Source organism: Lepidochelys kempii, chromosome 10 (assembly GCF_965140285.1).
Source record: "Lepidochelys kempii isolate rLepKem1 chromosome 10, rLepKem1.hap1, whole genome shotgun sequence".
In the NCBI taxonomy this organism is placed as follows: domain Eukaryota; kingdom Metazoa; phylum Chordata; order Testudines; family Cheloniidae; genus Lepidochelys; species Lepidochelys kempii.
The window spans coordinates 70,248,835-70,262,688 of record NC_136389.1 but is presented as its reverse complement, the minus strand read 5'-3'; the positions used below and the strand labels follow the sequence as shown (position 1 = coordinate 70,262,688).

Here is a 13,854-nt window from a genome sequence, read left to right as displayed (position 1 = left end):
CCCCCTGTCCTCGGCGTGGATGGAATCATCCACAGCGACCAGGCCGCATTCTCAGCTTCCTATGGCTGTCGTTAGTGCTCTAATGCAGAGCGGCCGCGTGGCCTAATGGATAAGGCGTCTGACTTCGGATCAGAAGATTGCAGGTTCGAGTCCTGCCGCGGTCGCAGGAATTGGCTTGAAAAAGTAGCTTTTTAAAAACTTTATTTATAAAACATCGATTTTAAAATAGCTGAAAAGGGAAAAAGAAAAGGAGGACTTGTGGCACCTTAGAGACTAACACATTTATTTGAGCATAAGGGGAGATTTTATGTACACAGAGAACATGAAGCAATGGGTGTTACCATACAAACTGTAACAAGAGTGATTAGGTCTCACCTTATCTGATCACTCTTGTTACAGTCTGTATGGTAACACCCATTGTTTCATGTTCTCTGTGTATATAAAATCTCCCTACTGTATTTTCCACTGCATGCATCCAATGAAGTGAGCTGTAGCTCACAAAAGCTTATGCTCAAATAAATGTGTTAGTCTCTAAGGTGCCACAAGTCCTCCTTTTCTTTTTGCGGATACAGACTCACAGGGCTGCTACTCAGAAAAAGGAAAGAATCCCAGAGCAATGGCCATAGGGCAAATCCCAGAATGGAGAAGCAAGCACGAACTCAGTCCTGATGCAACAGCTGAAATAATTTAATGAATGTTTATATTTATTTTTATTTCATATTAAAGAGCTGTAATTGTATATGTATTTGTTTTCAAAAAGTTTCAGATTATTTTTGAACCATCTGGGTGAAATTGCAATAATAGTAATAATGAATTAATAATTGTAGCTAATAAGATCCTGGAGAGTGTATCCCAAAACACAGAAGAATATCCCAGAGTGATGCCACAGCAGATCCTGACTCCATGCATGAGTGGGAGAATATCCCAGAACAAGGCCTGTTGAAAATATAGGGCTTTGATCCTGCAAACAGTTATTCATATACTTAACTTTACTGCCCAGAGAAGCCCCATTGATTTCAATGAGATTACTCACAGTAATAAAATTAACCATGCTTGAAAGTGTTGCAGGTCTGGGTTTATGACTGTACATTCCAGACCATGCCGAATGGGGATGTATGAGCATCTGTTCCAAAGTCAACACCACCATACTGGGTATTCCAGATACCCCCTACTGCAATGCATGAATGCATATAAAATATTGTATATCATTGTTAAATGTATGTGTGAATATTCAGGAGAAACACAGTATCACCACATGTTCCATTCTTGTCCACCCTCTTTGCAATTCATTCTTCACCCATTTCTATCAGGGTACAGTATTTCACTCACACCCACGCTGAATACAACATTCTTGGTTTTTCATTCTCCATCCTGTGTCCTGCAACCACCTCAAGCATGTCTAGGTATTTGCCAGTGCATGCATTATTTTTTCTTAGTAGTCTTTTGAAGAGGAGATGTTTGAGGATGATCATATTTGATTATCTAAAGATCTACAGACAGTTACTTGTCTCCAGCTTGGATGCAAAATGATCCAGTATCAAGGAAAAAATTATAAACCAGTCCAGCTGCTCCTTATCCATCACGTCCAACCATAGGACAGTATTTTTAAACACATACATCTCAACCTGCTAAAGCCCAAAAATATGGGACAAAGACCCTGACAGTAGAGATAGTGGAGGCTCACATGTAAATCACTAGACTCCAGGATGCAGATTTTTAAAACACATAACTTGTTAACAGGCAATTACAAAGTAATAGTTGGGAAAATCTAAAATGATGGCTGCTCCTGGTGCTAAAAAACCATTCCAGATATTAGGCACTCTACTTTAACCCACTCTCTTCAGGCTGTCCTCAAACATCTGCTCTCCTATGGAACCCTGATATTTACCGGTTGAAATCTTGGGCTTTCATTATGTGTTGTTATTCTTAATCATGTGTACAAATATTTACAGCATGGCCAAGGTGTTCAACAAAGATCAGCATTCCTGCCCCCAGAAATCTCACACACTAAGGGTCAGGTCCTCAAAAGTATCTAGGCACCTAACTCCCATAAACTAGAAACCTAAACATGTTTGAGATTTTAGGCCTGATGCCCTGATCCTGCAAGCTGTTCTGTACAGACAGACCCTCGTGCCCACTCAGAACTCCACTGATGTTGAGGGAAACACTAAACATGCACAGGACCACCTTTGTGGAGTAGCTTTCAGGACTGGAGCCTAAATTCTCTCAGATTATAGCCTGACTCAAGCATCACCTAATGCCTAGCTCATAAAGTAAGAACCACACACCGGCATGCAATTAGCCTGAATTAATCACCCACATAGTAAAACACAGAAGCAGTGGAAACTAACAGTTTCTATAAGGGGGAAATAGAGCAACTAATTGACTAACAGAGTAATACTGCTCCTAGCCTGCCAGCTCTTTCCTGCCCCTTAGGTCAGTTTGTTCCCTTATAAAGGCTACATTGCGGGGGAAGAGGTGCATGCTATCCTCAGGAAGCCTGGCAAGGGAAATGATGTGAGCAGGGCTGGCCTAGCCTATGAAAAGCAGTGTTTTAGAGAAGTGGTAAATCACTTTAATGCTAATTTCACTTGTGCTGCCTGTGAAAGCAAATATGTACACAGAGTAGTCTTAAATGTTATGGTGCTTATCTATTAAGGCAGTGGTTCTCAAAGAGGGGATTGGGACCCCAAAGGGGTCATGACCCCATTTTAATAGGGTTGCTAGGACTAACTTAGAGTTGCTGGGGCCTAGAGTCAAAGCTGAAGCCTGAGCCCAACCTCCTGGGGCAAAAGCCTAAGGGATTTAACCCTGGGCAGCAGGGCTGTGTTACAGGCCCACTGCCTGGGGCTGAAGACCTTGGGCTTTGGCACCCCTTCCGCTTGCCTGGGGCGGTGGGGCTCAGGTTTCGGTCCCCCCTTCTGGGGTCATGTAGTAATTTTTGTTGTCAGAAGGGGGTCGTGGTGCAATGAAGTTTGAGAACCCCTGTATTAAGGTAACAAGTATTATTAAAATACCAGAGAGAATTTTTCACAAGAGAGACATGATCCTGTTTGCTTAGATAATATAGTATCTGGGGGTCTGAGTGTTTATGGAGTGGTGCTGCTTACATGAGCCAAACAAGAGGTACCTGAATATTAGTGCATCTATTGCGCAATGTGGTGGTGCTTGAACATAGACGAGTCAGTACTCATGCCACAAACCTTTTCCAAAGCTAGAAGTAGAGATTATGAGGCTTGTGCAGGCTGGATGTATATTTCCTGAGTGTGAAAAGGGGGATGGCTGGCAATAAAAATCAGGTGAGAGCTGTGTCTCTTGTTCGGACTCCCTTTAAAACAAATCATGGTTCTGAAGCACAACCAACCCCCCTGGAAGTTGCTGGAGGAGGGGTGGGGGGTGAGATGCCTCAGAGTAATAGCTCTCCCTAATTTGACTGTAAGTACCAAAAGAGCCTGGCTTCTTTTTAGGTTTAAAATCTGGCCATAAGTGTCACAGTGGGAGCTGCTGAATGCTCTTGACAGCCTGGTCTTTATTTAGTTAGCCCTAGTTGTGCAGTTAGGTAAGTGTGGGGTCAGGGTTGGCCCCAGTGCTGAGCACCCAGAAGTAAAAGCCTTGAGCTCTCTTGATTATCTAGTCTCTAGAATCTAGCTCTCAGGAGGAAACTGAAGGGTACTGGAGTAGATAGTAACTGGTCAACATGTTGCTTATTTATCTAGCCAGCACATGGGGTGACCCAACAGGACTGCCATTAGGAAATGTCAACATTCACTTTGCTGAGGTGAAAGTGTAGCCACACAAAGTGTAGCTTACACTAATGGGTCATATGCTTTGTGGCTTCTGTCGGTGGAGCACATTGCACCCCCACCCCCAGGGACTCCTTGCGTTCTTTCACTCCCCAATTCATCCCCTTCCCTCTCTAGACTTGCGGCAGTGTTCCAAAGTTAGTGTGTTACAGACCAACAGAGTGTTAGATCTCCCCTCACCTGGCCAACAACGAACTTGGTGCACTTGGGCTGTACTATGAACAAGGTTTGAACTATGCAGCTGTCTAAACAAGGTTTCTATTGCATTCAGACTACAATGGGGAAGCCTTATGAAACACATCTTAAAACTCCCCACTTCCCAGGCAGGTTTAGCATAGACTGTGTTGACATAGGCTGCCCGACTGTTATTTGTGAAAATAATCAGTTCACATCCCCTGAAGGGTGTATTATTAATTATTGACAATTCACCTGTCAGGCTCCAGTATGTGACTGCCACCTCTGAGTTAAATAAACTCACAAAGGGACAGGATCAAGTAATTTGGGCTTAAATGGGGCTGATTTTGCTAATGTCTCTCTAAACTCAGCCAGTCTTGCATAAAATTGGTATTAAACATCCCCTTCAATGGTACGCAGGACACCCTGTGCGAGGGCATCAGAGCCAGAAACTGACTAGGCTGGCCAAGCAAAAGGGAAGCTTGTAATGGTGGAAACAAGTGAGACCTGACCTCTGACACAGTCTTGGGTTTGATAACCATGTGCTAGCACAGGAATGAAGGTAGTGATTAAAATATGTTTAAAGTGGCCCTTCCCTTTACCACCAAAATCTGTACAGTTAATGAAAATAGGTCTGGAGTCCTCTAGCAGGAGATAGGTGGCTTTGTGGTATATGAATTCTTCTGGGGAACAAATCCTTTCTCTCTGCCTTTTACTTAAAGCTTCCTACTTTTCCTGTATCAAAAGGAGGGCACATGCAAATCTAGAACAAAGAAATCTCCAGCAAGGTACTCAACCAGTGAGGAAACTCTGCTAGTGATCTGCAGGAGGTTCTGGGCCTTCCTGTGTCTCCAATGTCTGGTTTATGTGCTCTGGAGTCTGCAGTAGCTGCAAGTCTGCATGAATTGTTCCCTTTTACATTTCAAAGGCTCCTGATGCTGCTGCATTGCTGGGTCATGCTCCTGGGTGGCACATCTTGGCTTACTTCCCAGACTCTAGAGTAGCAGGCGTGTTAGTCTGTATTCGCAAAAAAAAAGGAGAACTTGTGGCACCTTAGAGACTAACAAATTTATTTGAGCATAAACTTTCGTGAAGTGAGCTGTAGCTCACAAAAGCTTATGCTCAAATAAATGTGTTAATCTCTAAGGTGCCACAAGTCCTCCTTTTCTTTTTTCTTAGACTCTGGCACTACACTTAATAAACGGATTGATCAACTTGTCACATGTTCTTGCAGTGGCTCAAGAATGTGGGTACCAACCGCAGGGAAGACTGTTAGGAACAGGCCACAAACCCCAGATTGGTTCTATACTTAGCGCTACACTTAGATTTCACCAACCAGTTATCAAGTGTACCCTCCTCAGGCACTGTAACAGCCTAAACATGGAGTCACAGATAGTCCCATGGGGTACTCTGATCTGTCTTGCTACGCAGGTGAGCCTGCTGTTTTGATAGATGGTCCCTTACACCAAAGATCACAGCAATATTCCGGTTGCTTACTCTAGGTCAATTTCATCTTAGATCTCACACCAAAGACTATCCTTGTAGCCGACCCTATAATAAATTATCTGAAGATTCCTTATATAGGAAAAGGAAACCAGAGAGTTATTTACAAGGTTAAAGAAGGTAAGCATATACACACAAATTACTTCCAGTCTTAAGTTTTAAAAAAAATAATAAAAGCTTCTATAATCAAGCTTTGTATGTCCTTTTAGGGCTAACCCAGGCTAAGCACTGGGGATCTTTTGCTAAGTAATCCTTTCCCCTCAGAGTCAAGGAATTTTACCCTCCCTCCTCTCCCCTGCTTCTAGTTGGAAACTCAGCTGTTGAGAGGAATTCACTTGTATGTCTCTTCTCAATGGGGGTGGGGGGAAGCAATCGGTGAAGTCTTTCATCTTTTTTGATGTTCCACACTAATTGATCTGATGTTGATGGGCCTTCGTGGTGGGGCAGAATATAACACTTTCTGTTGGAGGCCACCATTTCACACTAATGTCTCTCCCCTGTCTGGTGACTTACAGTTACAGAAGCATACAATGCAAATGCTCAAATATTACCTTATAAGATGGGATACAGATGATATAAGGGAGACTAATGCATGCAGAAATGTACAAGCATTAAATAAAATCTAAACACTGAGCACATTCCCAAAATAGGGATTCAAATTCTAACCATACTAACACAGAGTAGTCAGACTGGCTCCAGCTATGTATTTGTCCATGTTCGTTTGAGATGTGGGGGGTGCGTGTGTCTTGGCATGAGTCGGCACCTGGTCTGCCAGCGTCACACCAGTTTCCACTGCAGCCATGCAAAGTGGGCACATTGGCTGGTTTCAGCCACTGAGGTCTACACTATGAAATTAGGTCGAATTTATAGAAGTTGATTTTTTAGAAAGCGATTTTATACAGTCTATTGTGTGTGTCCCCACACTAATGCACGAAGTGCATTAAGTCGGTGGAGTGCGTCCACAGTACCAGGGCTAGCATCGACTTTTGGAGCAGTGCATTGTGGGTAGCTATCCCACAGTTCCCGCCGCCTCTGCCGCCCATTGGAATTCTGGGTTCAGCTCCCAATGCCTGATGGGGCAAAATCATTGTCGCAGGTGGTTTTGGGTACATGTCGTCAGTCGCCCCTCCCTCCGTGAAAGCAATGGCAGACAATCTTTTCGCTCCTTTTTTCCGTGTGGGCGCCATGCTGCTTTCAGCAGACAGTGCAGGAGGACTGCTAACCGTCGTCATCGTCATCCACTGCTTCCGCTGGCACTCTGCTCTCCTGGTGGTCTCGCAGGTCTGCTCGGCTGCTCTTGTCTTGCCTTACCACGGCAAGCATGCAGCCTGCTCAGCTGTTGTGTCCTGGCAGCAGACGGTGCAGTAGGTCTGCAAACCATTGTCGTCACTGAACGATTGCTTCTGCTGCCACTCTGCTCTCCTGCAGACGCCATACCACAGCAAGCATGGAGCCCACTCAGATCACCACAGCAGTTATGAGCTTTGTAAACACCTTGCACATTATCATGCAGTAAGTGCAGAACCAGAACCTGCAAAAACAGGCGAGGAGGCGATGGCAGCGCGGTGACAAGAGTGATGAGGACATGGACACAGATTTCTCTCAAAGCATGGGCCCTGGCAATTTGGCCATCCTGGTGGCAATGGGGCAGGCTCATGCTGTGGAATGCTGATTCTGGGCCTGGGAAACAAGCACAGACTGGTGGGACCGCATAGTGTTGCAGGTCTGGGATGATTACCAATGGCTGCGAGACTTTCGCATGCATAAGGGCACTTTCATGGAACTTTGTGACTTGCTTTCCCCTGCCCTGAAGCACAAGAATACCAAGATGAGAGCAGCCTTCACAGTTTACAAGCAAGTGGCGATAGCCCTCTGGAAGCTTGCAACGCCAGACAGCTACCGGTCAGCCAGGAATCAATTTGGAGTGGGCAAATCTACTGTGGGGGCTGCTGTGATCCAAGTAGCCAGTGCGATCACTGAGCTGCTGCTATCAAGGGTAGTGACTCTGGGAAACGTGTAGGTCCTAGTGGATGGCTTTGCTGCAATGGGATTCCCTAACTGTGGTGGGGCTATAGACGGAACGCATAACCCAGTCTTGGGACGGGACTACCAAGGCAGCCAGTAAATAAACCGCAAGGGGTACTTTTCAATGGTGCTGCAAGCACTGGTGGATCACAAGAGACATTTCACCAGCATCAACGTGGGATGGCTGGGAAAGGTACATGACGCTCGCATCTTCAGGAACTCTGGTCTGTATGAACAGCTGCAGCAAGGAACTTACTTTCCAGACCAGAAAATAACCATTGGGGATGTTGAAATGCCTATAGTTATCCTTGGGGACCCAGCCTACCCCTTAATGCCATGACTTATGAAGCCATACAGAGGCACCCTGGACAGTAGTCAGGAGCTGTTCAACTATAGGCTGAGCAAGTGCAGAATGGTGGTAGAATGTGCATTTGGACGTTTAAAAGCATGCTGGTGCAGTTTACTGACTCAGTTAGACCTCAGCGAAACCAATATTCCCATTGTTATTACTGCTTGCTGTGTGCTCCACAATCTCTGTGAGAGTAAGGGGGAGACGTTTATGGCAGAGTGGGAAGTTGAGGCAAATCGCCTGGCCACTGATTACGCGCAGCCAGACACCAGGGCAGTTATAAGAGCACAGCAGGGTGCACTGCACATCAGAGAAACTTTGAAAACCAGTTTCATGGCTGACCAGGCTACGGTGTGACAGTTCTGTTTGTTTCTCCTTGATGAAAACCCGCCCCCTTGGTTCCCTCTACTTCCTTGTAAGCCAACCGCCCTCCCCTCCCCACTTTGATCACCACTTGCAGAGGCAATAAAGTCATTGTTGTTTCAAATTCATGCATTCTTTATTAATTCGTCACACAAATAGGGGGATAACTGCCACGGTAGCCCGGGAGGGGTGGGGGAAGAGGGAATCACCGGATGAGGGGAGGAGGGAAGGAAAAGGCCACACTGCACTTCAAAACTTATTGAATGCCAGCCTTCTGTTGCTCAGGCAGTCCTCTGGGGTGGAGTGGTTGGGTGCCCGGAGGCCCCGCCCCCGACGTTCTTGGGCGTCTGGGTGAGGAGGCTATGGAACTTGGGGAGGAGGACAGTTGGTGACACAGGGGCTGCAGTGGCAGTCTCTGCCTTTCCTGCACCTCAACCATACGCTGGAGCATATCAGTTTGATCCTCCAGTAGCCTCAGCATTGCATCCTGCCTCCTTTCATCATGCTGCCCCCATCTTTCCTCTTGATCCCGCCACCTCTCCTGTTGCTCCAGCCATCTATCCTCTCGTGCATCCCTCCTGTCCTCACATTCATTTTGTGCTTTCCTGGAGTCTTCCATTGTCTGCCTCCATGCATTCTGCTGGGCTCTTTCAGTTTGGGTGGACTGCATGAGCTCAGAGCACATTTAATCACAAATGCTTTTTTTTCACCTTCTTATCTGCGCTAGCCTCTGGGACGGAGATGCTAGTCGCAGTGTTGAAAAATTTGCAGCTGTGGGAGGGAAAAAAGGGAGATTAAAATGGAAAAAGACACATTAGCCATTTAAAAGGAGGGGCTGATGTTTTGGGTTAATGTGCAGCATAAACCCAACTAAACCCCTCCACACACCCAATTCTCTGGGATGATCGCTTAACCCCTCCCCCCACTGCATTGTTAACAGCAAGGATGATTTCTTTTCAGCCACAGGTAAACAGCCCAGCAGGAATGGCCACCTCTGATGTCCTCTTAATAAAATTCTCCTATTTCAACCAGGTGACCATGAACGATATCACTCTCCTGAGGATAACACAGAGATAAAAAACGGATGTTGCTTGAATGCCAGCAAACACCAGGACCACACGCTGCCATGCTTTCTTATGCAGTGAGTCCAGACTATGTGCTACTGGCCTGCCGTGGTAAAGTGTCCTACCATGGAGGACGCAATAAGGCTGCCCTCCCCAGAAACCTTTTGCAAAGGCTTTGGGAGTACCTCCAGGACAGCTTCATTGAGATGTCCCTGGAGGATTTCTGTCCCATCCGTAGACACGTTAACAGACTTTTCCAGTAGCTGTACTGGCCATGAATGCATCCCAAGTCTTCAGGGCAAATTAATCATTAAACAGGCTTGATTTTAAACCGTGTATTATATTTACAAAGGTATATTTCACCTTTTCTGCCTTCAAGGTCTGGGAGCCTGGGTTGGAAGGATATTGGCTCCAGGGTGATAAACAGTTCCTGGCTATCGGGGAGAACAGTTTCTCCACTTGCCTGGTGTGTGCTATCTTCAACCTCCCCCTGCTCATCATCTTCCTCATCCCCAAAATCCTCATCCCTGTTGCGTGAGACTCCTTTGCAGGAGTCCACGTACAGGTGTGGGGTAGTTGTAGGAGCACTCCCTAGAATTGCATGCAGCTCATCATAGAAGCGGCATGTCTGGGGCTCTGACCCTGAGCGGGTGTTTGCCTCTTGGGCTTTTTGGTAGGCTTGCCTGAGCTCCTTAAGTTTCAGGCAGCACTGCTACAGGTCCCTGTGATAGCCTCTGTCCTTCATGCCCTTGGGGATTTTTTCAAATATTTTGGCATTTTGTCTTTTGAAATGGAGTTCTGATAGCACGGATTCATCTCGCCATATAGCGATCAGATCCAGTACCTCCCGTTCAGTCCATGCTGGAGTTCTTTTGCGATTCTGGGACTCCATGGTCATCTCTGCTGATGAGCTCTGCGTGGTCACGCCACGGTGGCCAAACAGGAAATGAAATTCAAAAGTTTGCGGGGCTTTTCCTGTGTACCTGGCCAGTGCATCCGAGTTGAGAATGTTGTCCAGAGCGGTCACAATGGAGCACTGTGGGATTGCTCCCAGAGGCCAATACTGTTGAATTGCGTCCACACTACCCAAATTCAACCCAGCAATGTCGATTTCAGCACTAATCCCCTCGTCGGGGAGGAGTACAGAAATTGATTTTCAGAACCCATTAAGTTGACAAAAATGGCTTTGTTGTGTGGATAGGTGCAGGGTTAAATCAGTCTAATGCTGCTAAATTCGACCTAAACTCATAGTGTAGACCAGGGCTGAGAAAGCAAGTGACAGTGTGGAACAGTAAGGTGACCCCTCTGGCTACCTGGCTAAATAGCTGCTTGTCCTGTCTGTTGGGTTAGGTCAGAATCAGGTTACAAGCTAGATCATAGGATCACCTGGCCACTGGAGTCTGAGACAAGGACCAATGAAAACTGATCAGAGGTTTGTGCAAGTACTGAGTTAGTAGTAATTCTAGCATAATCTACATGCCCTAGTTAAGTGTACAACGTATGCATTTTTTATATATATTTTAACTCCCCTAACCTTTGTATAAACTCCTTAGAAAAGGAGCATGATCCCTGTCCCGTTTTGGGGAATGCAGTGCTGGTGCTGGACATAGACCCTGGAGATTTCCTAGGGCTAAAATACAGGAACAGACTACATAAATCTGCATGTTGAATTGAAAATGGCTAAGGTTGTGTTAGACTCAGCTGCACCTAGTGCATAGCTAGGTGGTGTGGCCAGACTCCAGCCTATGTATGGGAGGAGGGCACTTTGTGGAAAAAGTAGAATGAGGAACAGACTAACTATCTTTGGCCTCCCCCTTCACATCACAACCTGCTTCATCTGGTTCCACATCCTGGCTCTTGTAGCGTTTCGGAAATAGATTCCCAACAGGGTGATTTGCCACTTAGCAAAAAGTCACTTGAATTTTCTCTTGCAGCAAAAGTGAAAGGAAACATTTCCAGCTATCCTTAGGGTGATGGGACAGACCAAACTATTGCCTCTCAGTCTCTGCCTTCTGAGCTCAACTCTTGCAAGAGGCTTGAGCCGTGGGATCTTAACTCTTTTACCTAATTTAGTCTTCAGGTGACTGAGTGGCCAGCAAAGTGATTGTAGAATGAGAAAACAACCATTGTGCCATCTAACTTGTCTTAAATGTATGCAATGGATTCCTTGGTTGCAATGCCCATACACATTCGGCAAGACTGCCCTCCATTTTTGCATGCTTATTTCCCACAGATGCCTGGCATTTGCGTTAGTGGCAAAGACATAGTGGATGTGTGCGCACTGCAGAGCAATGGAACACCCCTACAGAATTCCAGTGTGCTTTCCAAGTAGCTTCACAGATGCATTCACCAAAACTCTTCCTCAGCGCAAAACTGAACTACTTTGCCTGCTACCCACCAGGTGGCAGTCTAGACTACTCTTTAGTTTTTAAAATAAGTACTGAAGGGCAGGCTCTGCGTCTGTGACCTCTGGCACTTGAGAATATTGGGGTGGGTTTTGGTGGGGGTGTGTTAAATCTGTGACCAGGGAAACTGTACTGAAAACACACATAACATGTGATCGAGATGGCTCCTCTGTCATGGCCAATGTAGGTAAAATAAGTGGCTACAAACCCTATGTTAATTCAACATTAAAGAGCTGCTGGAGTCAAAAAGTGACTACATATTGTACCACTTCAGTCACCAGGCTGAATCCCGGTGGGGCTGGGCTCATCATAGTTCAGACTTCAGTAACAAATAATTACTTCTGTCAGACTCTCACAACAAACACTGCCCTCCTAAACGGACCTGGAGTTCATTCTGGTTCATGTACCATCAATTGTTAAATGCCAGTTGTGGAAGCAAATTTGACCCTAGGCTGGGGCTGTGAGATGGGTTTACAGAGGTGGTGGAGCTGCTGGCAGAAGCTGGCTTTCCGAGTCTTACTGATGCTGATGCCCAAGCCAGAAAGAAGCGGACTTCGCTTCCCAAATTCCAGGCTGAGTCTACAGGGTTGGCAACAAGGAAAAATAACCTTGTAACTTGTAAACTTGACCTAAATTCCATGGCTGTGAACCATGGAATGCCACCAAGTGCCTCTGCTACTGCAGCGTTGGTCACAAATGCATTGCTGGCAAGTCAAGCAAAAGTTGAAATATTCTTAACAACACTGATTCAGCCAACATGTCTGGCCCCGCTGTGAGTTAAGCATTGCAATAAATATCTAGTAGTGTTGATTCTGGCTTTTAAACATGTAAACTTAGCTCTTCTCATCTTCTCCATCCATTCAGATTCATCACAATTGCAAAATGTTCCCCTTTGGTTTGTTTGGGGGTGTTGGGTGTCTATGTAACTCATGTCTGAGTAGGACAGGCTGGGATCTCACTTCTCTATAAGCAACACATGGGTGGGGTAGGGTGTCATGAAATGGCATCAGCAGGAGAAAGGGCCCTTGAATGGCTGGAATGGAGCACCAGCTTGTTCCAGAGGGGAGGCAGGAATTAAGCCCCTCTGACATCCAAGCCCATAACCTTCAAGCTGGGCAGGGTTATGAATGGTTCTTCCCAGCAGCCCTGTGTGGAGTGAAGGACATGTTGCCACCATGGGGATGGAGTGGACTATCTAGAATACTAAAATCTCTAGAAGCTCCCTACTGAGCAGGCTTTTATCCACATTGTGTTACGGCGATGTGAGCAAGCTCAATAGCGAGTCTTAAATACTTACATGCACTAATATAATATAAACTTCTCCTTGTTGAGGATTAGCCACATGCCGAGTTCAGGGTTATTTTTAACTGTAGTGTTGATTACTAAGCAATGGAATATGAGATCTGCAAAAGCATCTGTCCTGTTGACTATCCATGGTACTCCTGAAAATGTGACACTTCACTTCCACTACGGAGACTGCTGAATGGGCTTCCCCAAACTTTGCAAAAGGGAAACTGGGCGATTCCTTGAAGTGAAGCTGTAACCTTAACTACATAACATTAAGCACCATGAAAGCTACCATCCTTAACCCAAAAGGTCCAGTCTTGAGATGTGTGTAACACTGAATGCCTACGATGTTTCTACACTAATCATCACTTATTCCTGCCAATGAGATGGCAGAGGTGTCCCCACCAGGCAGACTCTGACATGTGATGCTCTGCCTTGGTGTCAAGGAGTAAAAGCTGCTCTCAAATCTGCCAGTGAAATATTGTTGGGATGGGAGGCTGTTCTTTGGATACTGACTGTAAATTTGGTGCTCTAGACAGCTTAAACAGCTGGCTCTCAAGCCAAAGCCAACTTCACCAAAGCAAAGCTACCGGGGGAAGTCTCAGACTCCTGAGTTGTCAACAAGTGAACTTTGACTCTTGCCTTTCTCTTTCAGTGCCGGAGTTCTGAATTGCACTTCAGTATTTACAGAAATAACACCAGTGTCACCGTGGGGACCAATAAATGCCCTGAAGCACTGATGGTAGAGCTTGGTGCTCTAGAGTTCCAGTGAAGCCACAGATTATGCCAGACACAATTTCTCCATAGAAACATTAAGTGCATGATTTGGCATCAATCAGTGTGGCACAAACTACTTTCTCCTCTTTGCCAACGTGGTCTTG

At 45.8% G+C, this 13,854-nt stretch overlaps 1 non-coding gene across 1 annotated transcript; it reads left to right on the top strand.

Moving 5' to 3' along the window:
* Positions 1-91: 91 nt before the first annotated feature.
* TRNAR-UCG (transfer RNA arginine (anticodon UCG)) lies at positions 92-164 on the top strand. The gene has a single exon. It is a non-coding gene; the product is annotated as a tRNA-Arg (tRNA).
* The last annotated feature ends 13,690 nt before the right edge of the window (positions 165-13,854 follow it).